Genomic DNA, 17,913 nt, shown 5'->3' with positions numbered 1-17,913 from the left:
GGTTGCTTGGGAAACAGAGATTAAATAATTTATCCAAATGTTAAATAGAAAGGAAGTGTCTTTTAATCATTGCAGACTCAGAACTTGAAACCACAGTATAGAAAAATAGTTTTAGATCTTAAGAGGTCCTTAGAGGCAGTCTAAATCAACCTCCTTTTTTGACATTTGAGGAACAGAGCCCAAGAGGAGTTCAACAACTTGCCCAAGGTCACACAGGTAAAAAATGGCAGCCAGAATTTGAAGACACATCTCTTAACTCCAAGTCCAATTAAACTGGCAGTCTGTCCACTGTGCTAAACCTCCACAAGCTTCATATATAAAATATGTGAACAAAGGAATACAGGGACACATGTATCACTAACAGACCCAATGCAATAATCACTAACAGACTGAATGCAGTAGCTGGAATAACAAAACATAGATCAAACTATCACAACTTTAAAATCTGATATAACTTTTAATCAAGTAGAATAAATAAAAGCATCAACTTCATGAACTATATAATCAGCTTTTATCAACAGAATGTTATATCCACTATATAGTTGACCTTGTATTCCACATAACATGGCATAGATATGTAATTCCTATAGTGGTGGAAACCCCTTATTCTCTCTCCCCACCCCCAAACAATAAGAAAAAATGCACAAATAAAGATGTCCTCTACTTTATTTATCAACAGTGAAAAATAATTTCTATTTTTGTGTATATTCTTAACATTTTCTTTTTATTCAGGAGGAATTTTTAAGTAGGTGTTACAAGCAGCCAGGTTGTGCAGTGAATAGAACACTGGGCCTAGAGACAGGAAGACCTGAGTTCAAATCCACCATAAGATACTTACTAGTTATGTGACAATGGGTAATTCACTTAAAAACCTCTCTCTGCCTCAATTTCTTAAATGTAAAATGGGGATCATAATAGTATCTATCTCATATGGTTGTTGTGAGGACAAAATAAATATAATTTGTCAAGTTCTTAGCACAATACCTGACATATAGTAGGTATTTAATATGTATTTTCCCTCCCCCTTTCCTTCTCTTCTCTACCTGAACTGGAACTTGAAGGGTAGGAAGGATTTTAGCTCCCTGAGATCGTGGATAAGCATATTCCTGCTAGGATATATGAGGATTTGAGCAATGATGGGATCATAAGAAATTCATTCCATTAGGTTGAAATAAAGAGTATAAAAGGAATCATATAAGTTGAGGCTAGAAATGAAGATTGAAATTACATTGTGAAGTGACTGGCTAGGAACTCTGTACTTGGTTCAGTATTCAGCAGGGGAATGAAGGAAGGTTTTCAAGCACAGAAATTACATTATCAGAATTGCACCTTAGGATGATTAAATACTCTGGCATCAGTGTGAATGATGGACTGGAAAGCAAAGAAATTAGAAGCAGGGAGAGCAGTTAAAAGACTATGACAGTAGTGTAAGGGCATAAAAGATAGTGGTGGACATAGTAGAAAAAGAGGATAATAGGGACTGAGAGATCAAATAATCCAAGACTCATTTTTAGAGATGAGGAAACAGAACCACAGAGGTTAAGAGACTTATGACAGCTCGCATGGGTAGTAAATAAGAGATGAGATTAAATGTGTGCCCTTTTATGTGAAATTTAGATCTATTTCTATTTATTTCATTGAGATGCATATGACAGACATTGTCTAAGTAGAAAAAAATTAGATGTGGAGACCAATTGGATAAAGGAAGTAGGGAAGGGATATTCAAGGTTAGGTGATTGGGAAGATAGTGATACCATTAAAATAATTAGGGACATTTGAAGAAGGACACTACTTTGGGGAAAAGAAAAAAAAAAGTTTTGAACACGTAGAACCTAAGGTGACAAGAAGACAGATAGAGATAGTGAGAGGAATCTGGGAATACAGATGTGAATTTCAAGAGAGAGGTCTGCCTGCAGGAATTTAGAAGCATTCCAAATGGAGATGATAATCAATTCACTTGAATAGAATGATTTAAACAGGAAGGAGTATAGAGAGAGAAGATAAGATGTCAGCCAATACACATAGTCATAAGGGTGATACAAAAGCAAAAAACAAAACAAAATAACAACAACAACAACAACAAATTTCCTGATGTCAAGTATCTTACAATCTAATGGAGAAAGACCACTTTTAGAAATCACAGTTTTTGTTGGAACTTGTAGGAAGCCAGGGAAGCCAGGAAGATAAAGAGGGAGAGAGTACAAAATTTTCAAGACAACCAGTGAAAATGATCAGTTTTGGAAGGTGGAATGTCTTGCATAAGGAATAGCAAGGAGGCAAGTGTCACTAGATCATAGATTATATGGTGTGTGTGTGTGTGTGTGTGTGTGTGTGTGTAATATGAAGTATAAGAACATCAGAAGCATTGGAAAGAGTTAGATTATGATATTTTAACAGGAAGGAGAGAATTTTTTATTTGATCCTGAGGGTAATAGAGAGTTAGTGGAGTTTATTAAGTTGGGAAAGTGAGATGAGACCCGGTCAAACTTGTGCTTTAGAGAGATCTCCTGGGCAAAAAGTACAGAATGGAATAGAACGGAAAGTGACTCATGGCAGAGATACCAACCAGCTCACCATTTCAATCACCCAGGGATGAGGTAATGAAAGTGTGCACCAGAGTGATGGCAATGTTAAAGGAGAGAAGGGGACGTATTTGAGAGGTGTTAAAAAAGTAAAAAGAGAAGAGAAGAGAAGAGAACCCAGGCCAGAGAGAAGGAATGGGATAAAGTAAGGTTATCCAAACCTAAAGAGAAGACAGTATCAAGAAAAAAAGGGCTATAACAATGTCAAGGGCTGTATAGAGATGAAGAAGATTGTGTATTAAGAAAAGGACTTGGAAATTAACAAATTGTTAGTAACTTTGGAAGGAACAGTTTTTGTTGAATGATAAGGTCAGAAGCTAGATTTCAAAGAGCTAAGAAGAGAGTAAGGAAAGCTAGTGGTGACCTTATAATAAGAAAACCTACAAATGATATGTGATCTAAGTACAACAGGCCTATTATAGAAAGACTTCTTAAAGAGTTTAACCACAAATGAGAGGAGAGATATGTAATAATTGCTGGTAAGGAAAGATGTATCAAGAAATGTTTTCAAGGATATAGGAGACATAGATATGATAGGCAGTAGAAAAGGAGTCAATACGCAGAAATATTAAAGATAAATGAGAGAGTGCTTATGATATAGGGGAAATCTGTTGCATGGTATCATTTGTGCATGCAGAGTCATTTGCTTTGGCAAAGGGAAAGGCCATGTCATTATGTGAGACAGGGGTGAAGGAGAAAGTGGTATGGGGAATCTGGGAGATGTCAGTTGAGGAAGAGGGGAGAAGAGGAAGCTTTCAGCAAATGGCCTCAAATTTTTCAGTGAAATATAAAGCAAAGTTATCAGTGCAGAGAGTGGAGGAGTGAGTTGTGTGAGGTTATAGTAGGGTTAAAAAGGCTTGGAAAAAATTGCTGTGGTGAGTAGAGAATTTAATTGGGATTTAACAATAAATGAAGAGGATTGTTGAGAAACAGTATGGGCTCAGGTGAGGTTAGATAACAAGAATCTGAAAAAGACAAAGTAAATTACAAGATCAAAATGTTAAGTTATTACAATTATATTTCAAAATTCCCTAACTGGGTTTTGAAAAGCAGTCACTGAACATCCATTTTCTCTCCCTAAGAAAGTAAATAAAACCAGGATGCACATATAGATAGATGCAGAGAGACGGACAGACACACATACACACACAATACACACACAAAGATAGTGATAGAAAGAGAAGTGTATAAATGCATGCATGTCTGTAAATATTTCAAAACAAGAAATTACAATTCTGTGAATCTATTTAAGAAAGAAACAATAAGTTATATGATGGTAATTAGAACCTGAAAGCAAATTAGAAATCAGCTAATCAGATGAGGATATTGAGGTCCAGAAATGTAAATTGGATTGTCTCAATATCATATAAATGTAACAGAGCCAGGATTAGAATCCACATCCTTTGACTAAAACTTTCACTGTATTTTAATGTCTCATTTTTTTACTACTCTAACATGATGCAAATAGACAAGATACACTCCCAAATAAGTCTTATGTATAAAATGAGACTGGGCATCTGGGATAGAGTCTAAACAATCTCTAATATTGTTAGCAATTTGAATTCCTTTCTTAATTTGACCCTAAAAAAATAACAACTTTGTCATAAAACTACAACTAGTGCCAGTACTTGTTAGCCCGCCTTTTGGGTCACGGTGACAAAATAAGGGAGTACACTTCATCATTCCTTTCATTTTGGTATAAAATGTGATAATCTATTTTTAAAAAGTTCCCCACAATATAATTAATCCAGCCTTATGTAAACCATTTATTTCCTTTCTACATCCACTGTATTATCTGTTCTTGTGTTTAGTACCTGATTCTAAAGCCCCTGTGAATCTTCAGCCAGGAGGTGCTATGTAAATAAAAGGACTCATGATTATAGTTGTTTCTGGTGATAGGTTAAGAAAGCTGATTCATTCCCTTTGGCTACAAAAACATACCAACAACAGAAAATAACCAAGGAAATTACATTAGGAATGACAATAATCTGATTTCTCATTTTCAAAAGAAATCTACTAACATTATATGATTCCTATTCCGGTAACTAAATGGAGGCAGTGCAGGTAATTATAACATAGGAACAATGTAATGATTAATGGGTTGAAAGTTACAGATGGATATGACTCATCAACAAGAATTCATTGTAAGGAAAGAGCAAAGGATGGATTGAATTAGGGTGCTTATAATTTAATAGCTGTCATTTCTGAAGCTCACAAGGCAACTTTACGGTAACAGTTGTTTATAAAACCACGGGGCAAAGACCCTGATTTCTGACAAATAATAGAAGAGATTTCCTCTGTGACAGAATTCTTACAGAAAATGACTTAAAGAAGGTCACCTCTGGGTAGAATATGATTTCACCAAAGTAGGGGAAAAGGGGAGAGTCTGCTATCTGCCTAGGTTTCTATCGGAGTCTGGCGATATGTGAACTTTTTATCTTTTGGGAAGGGAGTGATTTGGTTATATGTTTAGAGGAAAGGAGAAAGAAAAGAATAGAAGAGGCATCAGGAGCTTATCCTGAATAGCAGTGGCTAGTAGTGTGGAATCATAGTAATTTAAGTTCCTTCTATTTTATAAAATTGGTTTGACCTAGAAGACTGGGAATTATGTTCCAATATGAAAGGAAATTGATTGCTTAATTCTGTCATTTCCCTCAAGGCAGAACTGATGTGGGATCATAGGGTCATTGGGGCATATGGATCTAGAGTTGGAAATGACCTCATAAGTCATCTAGGTAAGACCCCCTAACTTTAAGGATGAAGACACAAGAGTCTAGGGATGTTCTGTGACTTGCTTAAAGTCATGCAAGTTGTAATTTTTAGCTAATTTCTTCTGTAAAAGTTTGTGTAATTGTTTGCTCTATGAAATCACTGTAGCAAATTAATATACAAATTAATATACAAATTAGTTACAGTTCACCTTATTGCTCTAAAACCTCAATACTATTCATTTCTGTAGCAGGACTGTCAGATTTTCCCATCCCTTATCTTATTTTTAAATTTTTTCACACTTTTAATGATATGTCTTATTTTGAAGTAATGTTCTCTTCTGAATATTTTTTTTTGGCCTCGCTATTGTCTTTTGTAATAAAGGAGAAAAGAAAAAAAAATAGTTCAGCATGACTAATTAACATATCATCTGAATCCAATAGTATATTAAATTGCCCAGCCTTCTGCAAAGAAAGAAGCTTAATTTATTCATCTCATAGTTGAGTCCAAGCCTAGTCATTATAACTACACAGCATTTGGTTTCCCGTCTTTGTTCACTCCATTTATGTTTTGAAGTTATTGTATGTATTGTTTCCCTGGTTCTGATTACTTTCTTTTTCATCAGTTCATATAAGTCTAAAACCTTCATAGTCATTAAAGAAGTATTCAGATACACTCATGTACCACAGTTTGTTTAACCATTTTTCCATTTAATGCTATCTATATCTTAAGGATCACATAGCTCTCCTCATTCTGAAATGATATGGCTGCTTTTTCTGGAATAATGGGGAGGGAAATCTAATTTCTGTTATTAACATAATTTTGAAATCCTTTGCTCCAGGATATAAAAATGAAAGATTATGTTTCCTGAGTCAGTACACCAAAGTATGGGCTTTTATTTATAGGTAGTTTGTGTTCACAGTTGTTAGAACTTAAGCCTTTGATTCAGGAAGATCTGAATTCTAATCCTGATTCAGACACTAACTAGCTGTGTGAACCTGGACAAGAGGTTCACATATAACCTATATCTGCCTCAGTTTCCTCAAGTTTGAAATGGAATTAATAATATATGAAGATAAAATAGAGTGATATTTGTAAAGTGCTTTGGAAAGCTAAAGTGCTATGTAAATGCTAGCTATTATTACTTCACATGAGACAAGGTTGTCCCCTGTACGTCTGGAAGAGTTGATGCCTATAGAATGACTACATCCAAGAAGCATACTGCCCAAATCCCAATAGAACTCACAATTACCATTTTCCTGTCTTCAAATGTCCCTTGAAAAATAAAAAAGTAGGGGCAGATAGGTGGCACAGTGGATAGAGCACTGGCCCTGAAGTCAGGAGGACCTGAGTTCAAATCCAACCTCAGACCAAATACTTGACACTTACTAGCTGTGTGACCCTGGGCAAGTCACTTAACCACAATTGCCTAGAAAAAAGTACACTATAACAAATAGGTGTCTCATATGATACTCTATGTAAACCTGCTTTCTTTGTCAAGAACAACGTAACACTTTTGCAGTAACTTCATTTTTAGGAGATTTTTAATAGATGCTTTCTGTTGAGAACTATGATACTTCAAAAATGATAGTTCTAAGATAAGTAATAAAAATAGATGAAATTAATCCTGGTATTATCTTGTGAAAAATAAGTGATTCTAGAAAGAAAGTTTAACACAGTGAATGATTACAGGTATAATGACAACAGAAAGCAATTTTACTTTTCCATACATTCCAATGTTATAGGTCCCAAAGTAGATAGTTTTCATCGGTGTCTCATTTGTGTTTGATAGAAAATGTTCATGATGCTGAATGGCAGAGCTCTATAATTTTACTTTCCTGACAAAAAAGAGTTGTGATCCTCGTTTTGTCCAACCCTTGAAATGAATGATGATCATTCAAATGAACCCTTCATGGTATGTATAAATGGAACATTTCTCCAGTTTCTTTTCTGGAGAGAAATCTCAGATGAAGAAAAGTAATAAAACTTATACAAAATATTATCAATTTCAAAACTGCAATGGTTAGCTTTATGATTTTTTTTCACATAAAATGAAACCTTTTAGAGAGGCAGAAGAATGCAATGGAAAGCATTCTTTGAAGAACTTGTAAATATGTTGCAGGTGGTAAATATTTAAATGACATTTTTCATAAACCCCCTGGAAACACTGCTGATTCTGAAAATATGGCAATTTGTCAAAATGTCATATTTTTTGAAATCTGAGTAACTTTTGCTATGCCCTGCACTCATGTGGGAGGAGAATCACATCATATATGCGTTATTCATAGTAACAATTCTTTATATTTTAAAACATTTTATACTTTCTAGGCACTTTCTTGTATATTAGGCCATTTTATTGTTTAAAGTATGAATGTTGTCCGTGGAAGAAAAAAATGACCAAATTGATGCATGTGATTTCAATCTTCAAGTTCATCAAGAGGGGGGCAGCTAGGTGGTGCAGTGGATAGAGAACCGGCCCTGAAATCAGGAGAACTTAAGTTCAAATCCAGCCTCAGACCAAACTCTTGGCATTTACTAGCTGTGTGACCCTGGGCAAGTCACTTAACCCCAATTGCCTAAAAAAAAAATCAAGAGGAAACAATGTAAAGAACAATGGATTCATAACCAGAAGACTTGAGTTCTATTCCTGACTAAATTAAAATAACATGACTATTGGCAAATCACTTCACCTTTCTATCATCTGTAAAATGATGATAATAATGCTTGCACTACCTATTATGAGGATTAAATAAGTTAATAAAAACAATGAATATTTATAATCACAAAACCACTCTAGGCATGTTAATAAGTATTATAATTTGTAGTGATTTCAAATATAGAAAGTCACCAATGACCCACCAATAATAAAAGCTCTACAGAGATCATATGAATTCTTCTGAAAGTTAAAAAAAAACTGAACTAAAAAAACTTAAACCATTTGTAGAGAATAACAATAGGGAATAATTATTTTATTCCAGCTGGATAAAATTATGGCATGAAAAACTTGGCTTGCTGAAAAACTCTTTATTTCACATAGTTCACTCTTTTAAAAATGTCATTTTCTCCTATGCTTGCTATTTTTAATATTTCACAAATGAAGACAATATAACCATTGTTTCATAATATGTTTATCGGTAAGAAATTTTGAGCGGAGGTCATATGGAATCATGATTTTTTTTTTTTGCTAGGCAATGGGGTTAAGTGACTTGCCCAGGGTCACACAGCTAGTAAGTGTTATGTGTCTGAAGCTGGATCTAGACTGAGGTCCTCCTGAACCCAGGGCCGGTGCTCTATCTACTGCACCACATAGCTGCCCCAGGAATCATGCTTTTGAAATGAGGAGAAAACTATTGAGTTTGACTGACAGTTACAATTCACTTCTAAGTTACGATCTTGTTCATATGTCATACTTTAGTTCGAAAACTGTTATGAGTAATCTCTTTATTAATTAATCTCTTAATTAATTAACCATTTTAATAGTATTTTATTTTTCCCAATTACATGTCACAACAGTTTTTAACATTCATTTTTTACAACATTTTGAGTTCCAAAATTTTCTCCCTGTCTCTCTCCATTCCTTCTTCCAAAAATGGTAGACAATGTGCTATCATGTAAAACATATTTCTGTATTAGTTACAATTGTGAAAGAAGAAACAGATGTAAAATAAAAACACAAAAAATAATGAAGTGAAAAAAATATGCTTTGATCTGTATTCAGAGTCCAGTTCTTTATCTGTATGTGGATCACATTTTCCTTCCTAAGTCCTTTATACTTGTCTTGGATCATTGTGTTTCTGAGAAGAAAGGAGTCATTCATAATTGATTACCACACAATGTTGATGATACTGTGTACCATGTTTTCCTTGTTCTGCTCATTTCACTGTGCTTCAGTTCATACAAGCCTTTTCAAGTTTTGCTAAAGCCTGCCTGTTCACCATTCCTTACTGCACAATAGCATTCCATTACATTCCTATATCACAGCTTGTTCAGCCATTCCCCAATTGATGGGCATCCCCTCAAATTGCAATATTTTGCCACCACAAAAAGAGCTGCTATAAATATTTTTCACATGTAGGTCCTTTTCCCTTCTTTATTATCTCTTTGGGATAAAAACCTAGTAGTAATATTGCTGGATCAAAGGGTATGCACAGTTCTATAGCCCTTTGGGTATAGTTCCAAATTATTCTCCAGAATGGTTGAACCAAATGAGAATTCCACCAACAGTGCATTAGTGTTCCAACTTTCCCACAAGTTCTCCAACATTTATCATTTTGCTTTTTTTGTCATATTAGCCAATCTTATAAGCATGAGGTGGTACCTCAGAGTTGTTTTAATTTGAATTTCTCTAATCAAAATTGATTTAGAGCACTTCTTCATATGCCTCTACATTGCTTTGATTTCTTTATCTGAAAACTGACTGTTCATATCCTTTGACCATTTATCAACTGGGAAAGATTTTTTAAATATAAATTTGGCTCATTCTCTATATATTTGAGAAATGAAGCCTTTATCAGAGAAACTTGTTGTAAAGATTGTTTCCTACCTCTCTGCTTTCCTTCTAATCTTGTTTGCTTGCTTTTGTGTGTAAAAAGCTTTTTATTTTAGTGTAATGAAGGTTATCTATTTTGTATTTTTAATACTATCTCTTGTTTGGTCATGAATTCTTCCCTTCCCCATAGATCTGACAGGTAGACTATCCCTTGCTCTTCTAATTTGTTATGGTGTCATCCTTTATGTCGAAACGATGCACCCAATTTGACCTTGCCTTATTATACATTTGAGATGTTGGTCTATACCTAGTTTATGCCCTATTATTTTCCAGTTTTCCCAGAAGTTTTTGTCAAATAGCAAGTTCTTATCCCAAAGGCTAGGGTCTTTGGGTTTACCAAACACAAGGTTATGATGGTTATTGACTTCTGTGTCTTGTGTACCTAATCTATTCCATTTATCCAACACTCTATTTCTTTCTTTCTTTCTTTTTTTTTAAAGACAATTGGGGTTAAGTGACTTGCCCAGGGTCACACAGCTAGTAAGTGTCAAGTGTTTAGTCTCAGGCTAGATTTGAACTTCTGTCCTCATGACTTCAGGGCCAGTGCTCTATCCACTGTGCCACCTAGCTGTCTGCCCCCCCAACACTCTATTTCTTAGCCAGTGCCAGAGATAGTTTTAATGATTACTGCTGTACAATATAGAGTAAGATCTGGTCTAGCTAGGCTTTCTTTTGTATTTTTTTCATTAATTCCCTTGATATTCTTAACCTTTTATTCTTCTATGTGATTTTTTCTTTGTTATTTTTTCTAACCCTGTCAAATAATTTTTGGTAGTTTAGTTGGTATGGCACTGAAGAAGGAAATTAATTTCGGCAGAATTGTCATTAATATTCAGCCTACCCATGAGCAATTGATATTTTCCCAGTTGTTTAGATCTATCTTTATTTCTGGAAAAAATGTTTTGTAATTGTGTTCATATAGTTCCTAAGTTTGTGTAGGTAGATAGACTCCCAAGTATTTTATATTTTTATACTCATTTTAAGTAGAATTTCTATCTCTTGCTGATGAGCTTTATTGGTCATATAAAGAAATGCTGATGATTTATGTGAGTTTATCATATATCCTGCAACTTTGCTAAAGTTGTTAATTATTTGAGGTACTTTTTTACTTGATTCTCTAGGGTTCTCCAAATATACCATCATATCACCTGCAAAGAGTGATAGCTTTGTTTCCTCATTACCTAGTCTGATTCCTTCAATTTCTTTTAGTTTTCTTATTACTGTAGCTAACATTTCTAATTATTGTATTTAATAATAATGGTGATAATGGGCATCCTTGCTTCAGCCCTGATCTTATTAGGAAGGCCAATAGCTTATCTTCATTATAGATAATACTTGCTGTTGGTTTTAGATAGATACTACTTATCATTTTAAGGAATACCCCCTTTATTCCTATGATCTCTAGTATTTTTAATAGGAGTGGGTGCTATATTTTATCAAAAGATTTTTCAACATCTATTGAGATAATCATATGATTTCTCTTGATTTTGTTATTGATATGATCAATTATGTTGATAGTTTTGCTAATGTTTAACCAACCTTGCATTCCTGGCATAAAACCCACCTGGTCATACTATACAATCTTTCTGACATATTGCTGTAATCACCTTGCTAGTATTTTGTTCAAAATTTTTCCATTGGTATTCGTTAGGGAAATTGGTGTATAATTTTCTTTCTGTAATTTAGCTCTTCCTGGTTTAGGTATTAACACCATATTTATATCATGAAAGTTTACTGGGACTTCTTTTTTGAATATTTTTACAAATAGTTTATATAGTATTAGAATAAATTGTTCTTTGAATGTTAGTTTGTTTGTTTTTGGTTAGGCAATGAGGTTAAGTGACTTGCCCAGGGTCACACAGCTAGTAAGTGTTATGTGTCTGATGCTGGATTTGAACTCAGGTCATCTTGAATCCAGGGACAGTGCTCTATCCACTGTGCCACCTAGATGCCCCTCTTTGAATGTTTGGAAGAATTCATTTGTGAACCTGTCTGACTTTGGGGATTTTTTTTTAGGGAGCTCATTAATGGCATTTTCAATTTCTTTTTCTAAGATGGGTTATTTAGGCATTCTATTTCTTGTTCTGTTAATCTGGGTAATTTATATTTTCATAAATATTCATCAATTACACTCATATTGTCAGATTTATTGGCATGTAATTGAGCAAAGTATTTCTTAATGATTGCTTTAATTTCTTCTTCACTGGGGGTGATTTCATTCTTTTCATTTTTGATACTGGGTATTTGGTTTCCTTCTTTCTTTTTTTAATTAAATCAACCAATGGCTTACTTTTTATCTTAAAACCAGGTCCTACTTTTAATTATTAGCTCAGCAGTTGTTTTTTTTTTTAACTTTCAATCTTATTAACTTTACCTTTTATTTTCAGGATTTCCAATTGGGAATTTTTAATTTGTTCTTTTTCTAATTGCTTTTGTTTTTGTTTTTGTTTTGTTTTGTTTTGTTTTGTTTTTAGCTGCATGCCCAATTAATCAATCTGTTCTTTTTCTATTTTGTTGATGTGAATATTTAGGGAAATAAATTTTCCTCTAACTACTGTTTTGGCTACATCTCATAAATTTTCACATGCTGTCCCATTGTCATTCCTTTGATGTATTCTACTTAATTTCACCAGGTAAGTGACTCTTGTTTGTAGTCCTTTGCCTTCCAGAATGTAATGTTCCATGACCTCAGGTCTTTTAATTTTGCAGCTGCCAAGTCCCATGTAATCTTGATTGTGGCTCCCTGATATTTGAATTGTTTCTTTCTGGCCACTTGCAATATTTTTTCCTTGATCTGATAGTTCTGTAATTTGGCTATAATGTTCCCTGGAGTTTTTGTTTCAGCATCTCTTTCTTGGTTGATTGGTGGATTCTTTCAATGCCTATTTTGCCCTCTTGTTCCAGGATATCAAGCCAGTTTTCCTTCATAATTTCTTGAAAGATGCTGTCCAGGTCCTTCTTTTGATTATGGCTTTCTGACAATGATTCTCATACCTTTGATTTTCAGGATTTCCAACTAGGTATTTTTAACTTGTTCTTTTTCTAGTTTTTGTTTTTGTTTCATTTATTGCTAATTTTATATTAAAACCACCAGTAAAATCTTCATTTTAGATTTCTTTTTTTGGTAGAGGAAACATTTATTAATGTAGCCATTAGATGACACTGTGGAGGACAAATTTAACTGGCTAGCTCTTTACTATTCCTTCCTCCTTTTCTGAAAAGCTTTAAAACTGAATCATCTCAGGCCATGCCTATTTCCCTCCCACAGATGACTTTCCTTTAGATTCTCTAGAGGCAAGCACTCAGGCAATACAAACATTTTAAAATCTTTGGATGCAACTATAAATGATACATGAAGATAATACAAAGTGTGCACAAAGGAACATCTTGAAGCATAGTAAGGAAATGAATCATAAATAAGCACTAAATAGCAACCAGTTATGGAGGGAAGAGAGGAAAAAAGTGGAAAAAGAAAACTTTGCTCAAGCTTCCTCATAGTTCTTACAAAGGGATGATCACTTTCAGCAAAAATACGTTTTAAGTTTCTCTTTTTAAATTAAGCAGAGTCTAAAGCATGCTAAAGATTCTATACTTAGTATTTGGTCCAGATCACCATAATATTCTCCATAACATTCTTGTGGCTTCCCTGATGCCTACTCTGTAGCCATGCTGTTCAGCATCTGCTATGGTTCTTCATTCTTCCTGGGATGGTGATCTACAAATTTCAATATGCTTAGCTATGTCTTAGACCCTAATCACACCTACGTACAGTATAAGCCTTAGTTTCATTCACTATAGCCTTTTGCTAGTGTGTTAGAGTTAAAAGTGTTCAAATTGTAACTACTTCTTACTTCCTACTTTTGATGTTAAAAGGTGCCAGAGTGGAGAGAGTTCTGGGTCAGGAGTCAGGAAGCCCTGAGTTCATATTTGACCTGACACTTACTAGTTGAGTGGCCCTGGGCAAGTCACTTAACCTCTGTTTCATCAGTTTCCTCATTATACAAAATAGGAATAATAACACTTACCTCCCAGTAGTGCAGTGAAGGTTGAATGAGATAATATTTGTAAAGTGCTTAACAAGTTTAGTTTTGGGCATGTTGTTTAAAATGCCTACTGGACCTCCAGTTTGAGAGACAATTGGAGATGTGAGATTATAGTTCAGCACAGAGGTTAGGGCTTGATAATTAATCATCAGGTGGAAATATTAATTAAATTTTTGAGAGGTGATGAGATCACCAAACAGTATGGAGGGAGACATAGCACACCCATAGTTAGTGGGCATAACATGGATGAGGATGCAGCAAAGGCCATTAAGATGTGATCTAGTAGGTAGGAGGAGAACAAGGAGAACCAGTGGTGTAATAAAAACTTAGAGAGAAGAGAGTATTAAGAAGAAAAAGGTGTTCTATAGCATCAGAGCCTGAAGAGAGGTCAAGGGGAATAAGGATTAAGAAAAAGTCATGGGATTTGGCAATTAGGTGATTATTGGCAAATTTGGAAAGAGAAGTCTTGATGGAATTATGATTATCAGAAGCTAAATTGTAGAAGGTCAAGAAAATAGTGAGAGAAGAAGTGGTGGAACATAATATAGATGGCCTTCTCAATGAATTTAGCCACAAAGAACAAATGAGATATAATTAGTGGGATGAAAAATCATGAGAAGTTTGTTTGAGAATGGGGGAGAAATGAAAACATTTATAGGGAATAGGGAAACAGCCAGTAGATAGGGAGACCATGAAAATAAGTGATAGAGTAGAATAAGAAAGGGGACAATCTGCTGGAGGAGATGAAATAGAATTGCATTTGGGCAAGTAGCTGCTTATCTTGATAAAGAGAAGGGCCACTTATTCATGTGAGATGGGAGTAAAGGAGGAGATGGTGGAAGAAGGCATCTGAGTAATATAAGATGAGAAGAAAGAAGAGTAAGCTTAGGGCACATGGACTCAATGTATTTTTTTCTGTAAAATATGATGCAAGGTTCTCAACTGAGAGGGTAGGGGCAAGGGAGTCATAAGAGATTTGAGGAAGGATTAAAAAATCTGGGAGAGCCACTGTGGAAACTGGGGTAGTAAGTTGATAAAGGATTGTTTTGAAGAAATGAGGTACCAATTGATGTTGTGAAACATATATTTGTAGTGGAGACAGTCAGAACAGTTGAATGATTTTCTCTACATTCATTCAGCATCACATGGGTAGAAGCAAATGGTGAGTGATCCAAGGCTGAAGCTTGGCAGGGAATAATCAACAATATGTTAAGAAGGCTAGAGAATCAAAGGAAGACAACAGTTTAGAGTTGAACTGGTTTGTTAAAGGGTCAACATGGGAGCAGGGAAAAGAGAGAAAAGCCAGCACAGAAGTAAAGATCTTAGAGAGAACTGAGGGGTTGAGGAATTGGAGATCACAGTGTGGATGAAGAATGGTTTTGGTAAGGAAAGGCAATGGGAGAGATGGAAAATCAATAGATTGTGATCAGATATGGGGAATTTTAAAATTCTTAAACATAAAATGGTACATCTGTGGGTGTTGGAAAAATCAAGATGAAAACCTTTGTGCAGGGCTAAAGTGGAATAGAGGAATATGTCATAAGAAGAAAATAAGTTGAGGAATTGAATGATTAGGGTGTCTTAGGGAGGGTCAATATGAATATTTTAGTCTTGTAGTATGAGATAATGAGCTGGGGAGGAGAGAAAAATGTGAGCTAGGTACTGAATATATTGAGAAAGGAAGGTTAATGACCTGGAGGTATACAGACAACATCTACAATGTTTTTACTGGGAAGAAAAAATGAAATGGATTGACTTCAAAAAAGAAATTTGCATAAATGGAAATTTATTGTGGTCAACCAGCCCCTTGTTGTCTTCCTTCATGTTACATGAGTGATGAAATATGGGTGAGAATTTGGAAGTGGCAAATGGGAACTAAGGAGTATTCCAAATCCCTTGCCTTGACTAGTAAACCCAGTGGAATAAGTCAGGGAATGGTCAGTAATGGAAAGGGTGGCCAGAGAGAATATATCAGCAAAGGTAAGTCAGTCTCAGTGATTACTAGGAGATGGAAAGAGCAGGAGAGGAAAAATTTAAAAAGGAAGACATTTGTTGCCCATGGAACAGACATTGTAGAGGAAACAAAGAAAGGGGTAGATAGTGGTTGGTTGAGACTTTGGGTTGGGAAAGTAGAGGGGGATGGATATAAGGAATGAGGTGATGAGTAACAGAGAATGGGCTTTGGATAATGACTTACAGGAGCTCAGAACCATTGGGATGTGAGGAGTATAATTGGGTAAGAATATATAAATTACAAGTGGAAGGCACCACTCCTCCTCCCAGAGGAGACTGGAGATCAGGCAGAAGACAAGTGCATCATAAGATAGAAAGTTCACAGTCTTATGGGAGCCCTATTCCACTATTCCTCTTCTTCTCATCCCTCTAAATGCTGAAGTTTAGGCAGGAGATGACACAGGAAAAGGAAGGCAAAACTGCATAGCAGGAGATGTTAGTCCTGCTCCTCACCAACTTTCCTATTCCTTTTCCCTCAGGATATAGACACAACTAGAGATGGACTATACATGGCCAGACAGAAGATAATTCCTTTTCCACTGGGAATCTTCATCATCATAGGAAGTGGGAGATCAGGATGACAGGAATAGCAGGAGATGGAAGTTTCCTTAAGTTTTCCTTTAAGTCCTGGTGTAAATGGAAGCCTTGCTCTGTCCCTTTCTGCTTTTTCTCAAGGGACATGTAAGATGCATGATCAGAGGAAGGTCTCACTCCTCTTCTGAGCCCATAAATCAGATGGGTGCAGTGGGAGGTGGAAGTCTCAAGAGCAGGGGAAGATGAAAGTTTTGTTGGCATAAATGGAAATTTATTGTGACCAACCAGCCTCTTGTCACCTTCCCTCATATGACATACAAAGCAAGAGATGGTAAGCAGGGTCAGATGGAAGGTCCACTCAACTTCTCACCAAAAATGGGATTGATTGTGGTTAGAAAAAATAATTATAGATTCCTAAATCATGACCAAGTACTTTTATGATTATAGTGTCATAGGTTGTATAGTGACCTACGTTGTATGAGGATGCATCTGAGTTCAATAAAAGTGTCTTATAGTAGGGGGATATACAACCTGAGGTTGAAATTGTGGTGACAGGTCTTTCAAAGCATAATTTCAGATTGAGGTGGCAGATAGGCATCAATCAGTAAACAAGAACTCATCAAGTGCTTACTATAAGTCAGATATTGTGCTAAGCACTGAAGATAAAAAGAAACACAGGGTTCCTGCCCTCAAGAAGTTTACATTCTAATTGGAGAGACAACATCCAAATAACTGTACATAGCGAATCTATGCAGTGTAAAGAGAAAGCAGTCTCAGATGGAAGGAAGTAACAGTGTGAAGGCAGTGAGGAAGGGGACTGGGAAAGATCCTCTGCCAATGTGTGGGATATAATGTGACAATACTGGAAGAAGGATAGTTCTGAATTTTTCTTTGTTCTTATTTTTCTAAGGAGGACTTTAATTTGTTGATTATCAGAAGGGATGTGAGGAGTATGTTTGGGTGTGACTATACTAATCGTTTTTATTTTTACTTTTATTAATTTATTTTGATTTAGTAACAATCACTTCCATATGCTTTTGAGTTTAAAATTTTTCTCCCCCTTCCTCCCCACCACCCTCCCCAAGATGGTGCACAATCTGATATAGGCTATACATTTGCATTCCTATCAAACATTTTCACATTAGTGAAGTTGTAAGTAAAAATTAAAACCAATAGGAGGAACCATCAGAAAGAGGAAATAGAACTCAACAGAAGAGAAAAAAAATGATAGCAATTCAACTTCCATAGTACTTTCTTTGGATGTGGGTAGCATTTTCCAATACGAGGCCTCTGGAGATGTCTAGATCCTTGTATTGCTGAGAAGGGTTAAGTTTATCGATATTACTCATTGCACAGTGTGGCTGTTGTTGTGTACAACATTCCTTTGGTTCTGTTCACTTCACTCAGCATCAGACCATACAAGTCTTTCCAGGTTTTTCTGAAGTCAGCCTGTTCATCATTTCTTATAGCACAATAGTATTCC

This window comes from Phascolarctos cinereus, unplaced genomic scaffold, assembly GCF_003287225.1.
Source record: "Phascolarctos cinereus isolate Bilbo 61053 unplaced genomic scaffold, phaCin_HiC Scaffold_1;HRSCAF=81, whole genome shotgun sequence".
Lineage (NCBI taxonomy): Eukaryota > Metazoa > Chordata > Mammalia > Diprotodontia > Phascolarctidae > Phascolarctos > Phascolarctos cinereus.
Note: the sequence above shows the minus strand (reverse complement) of the source record.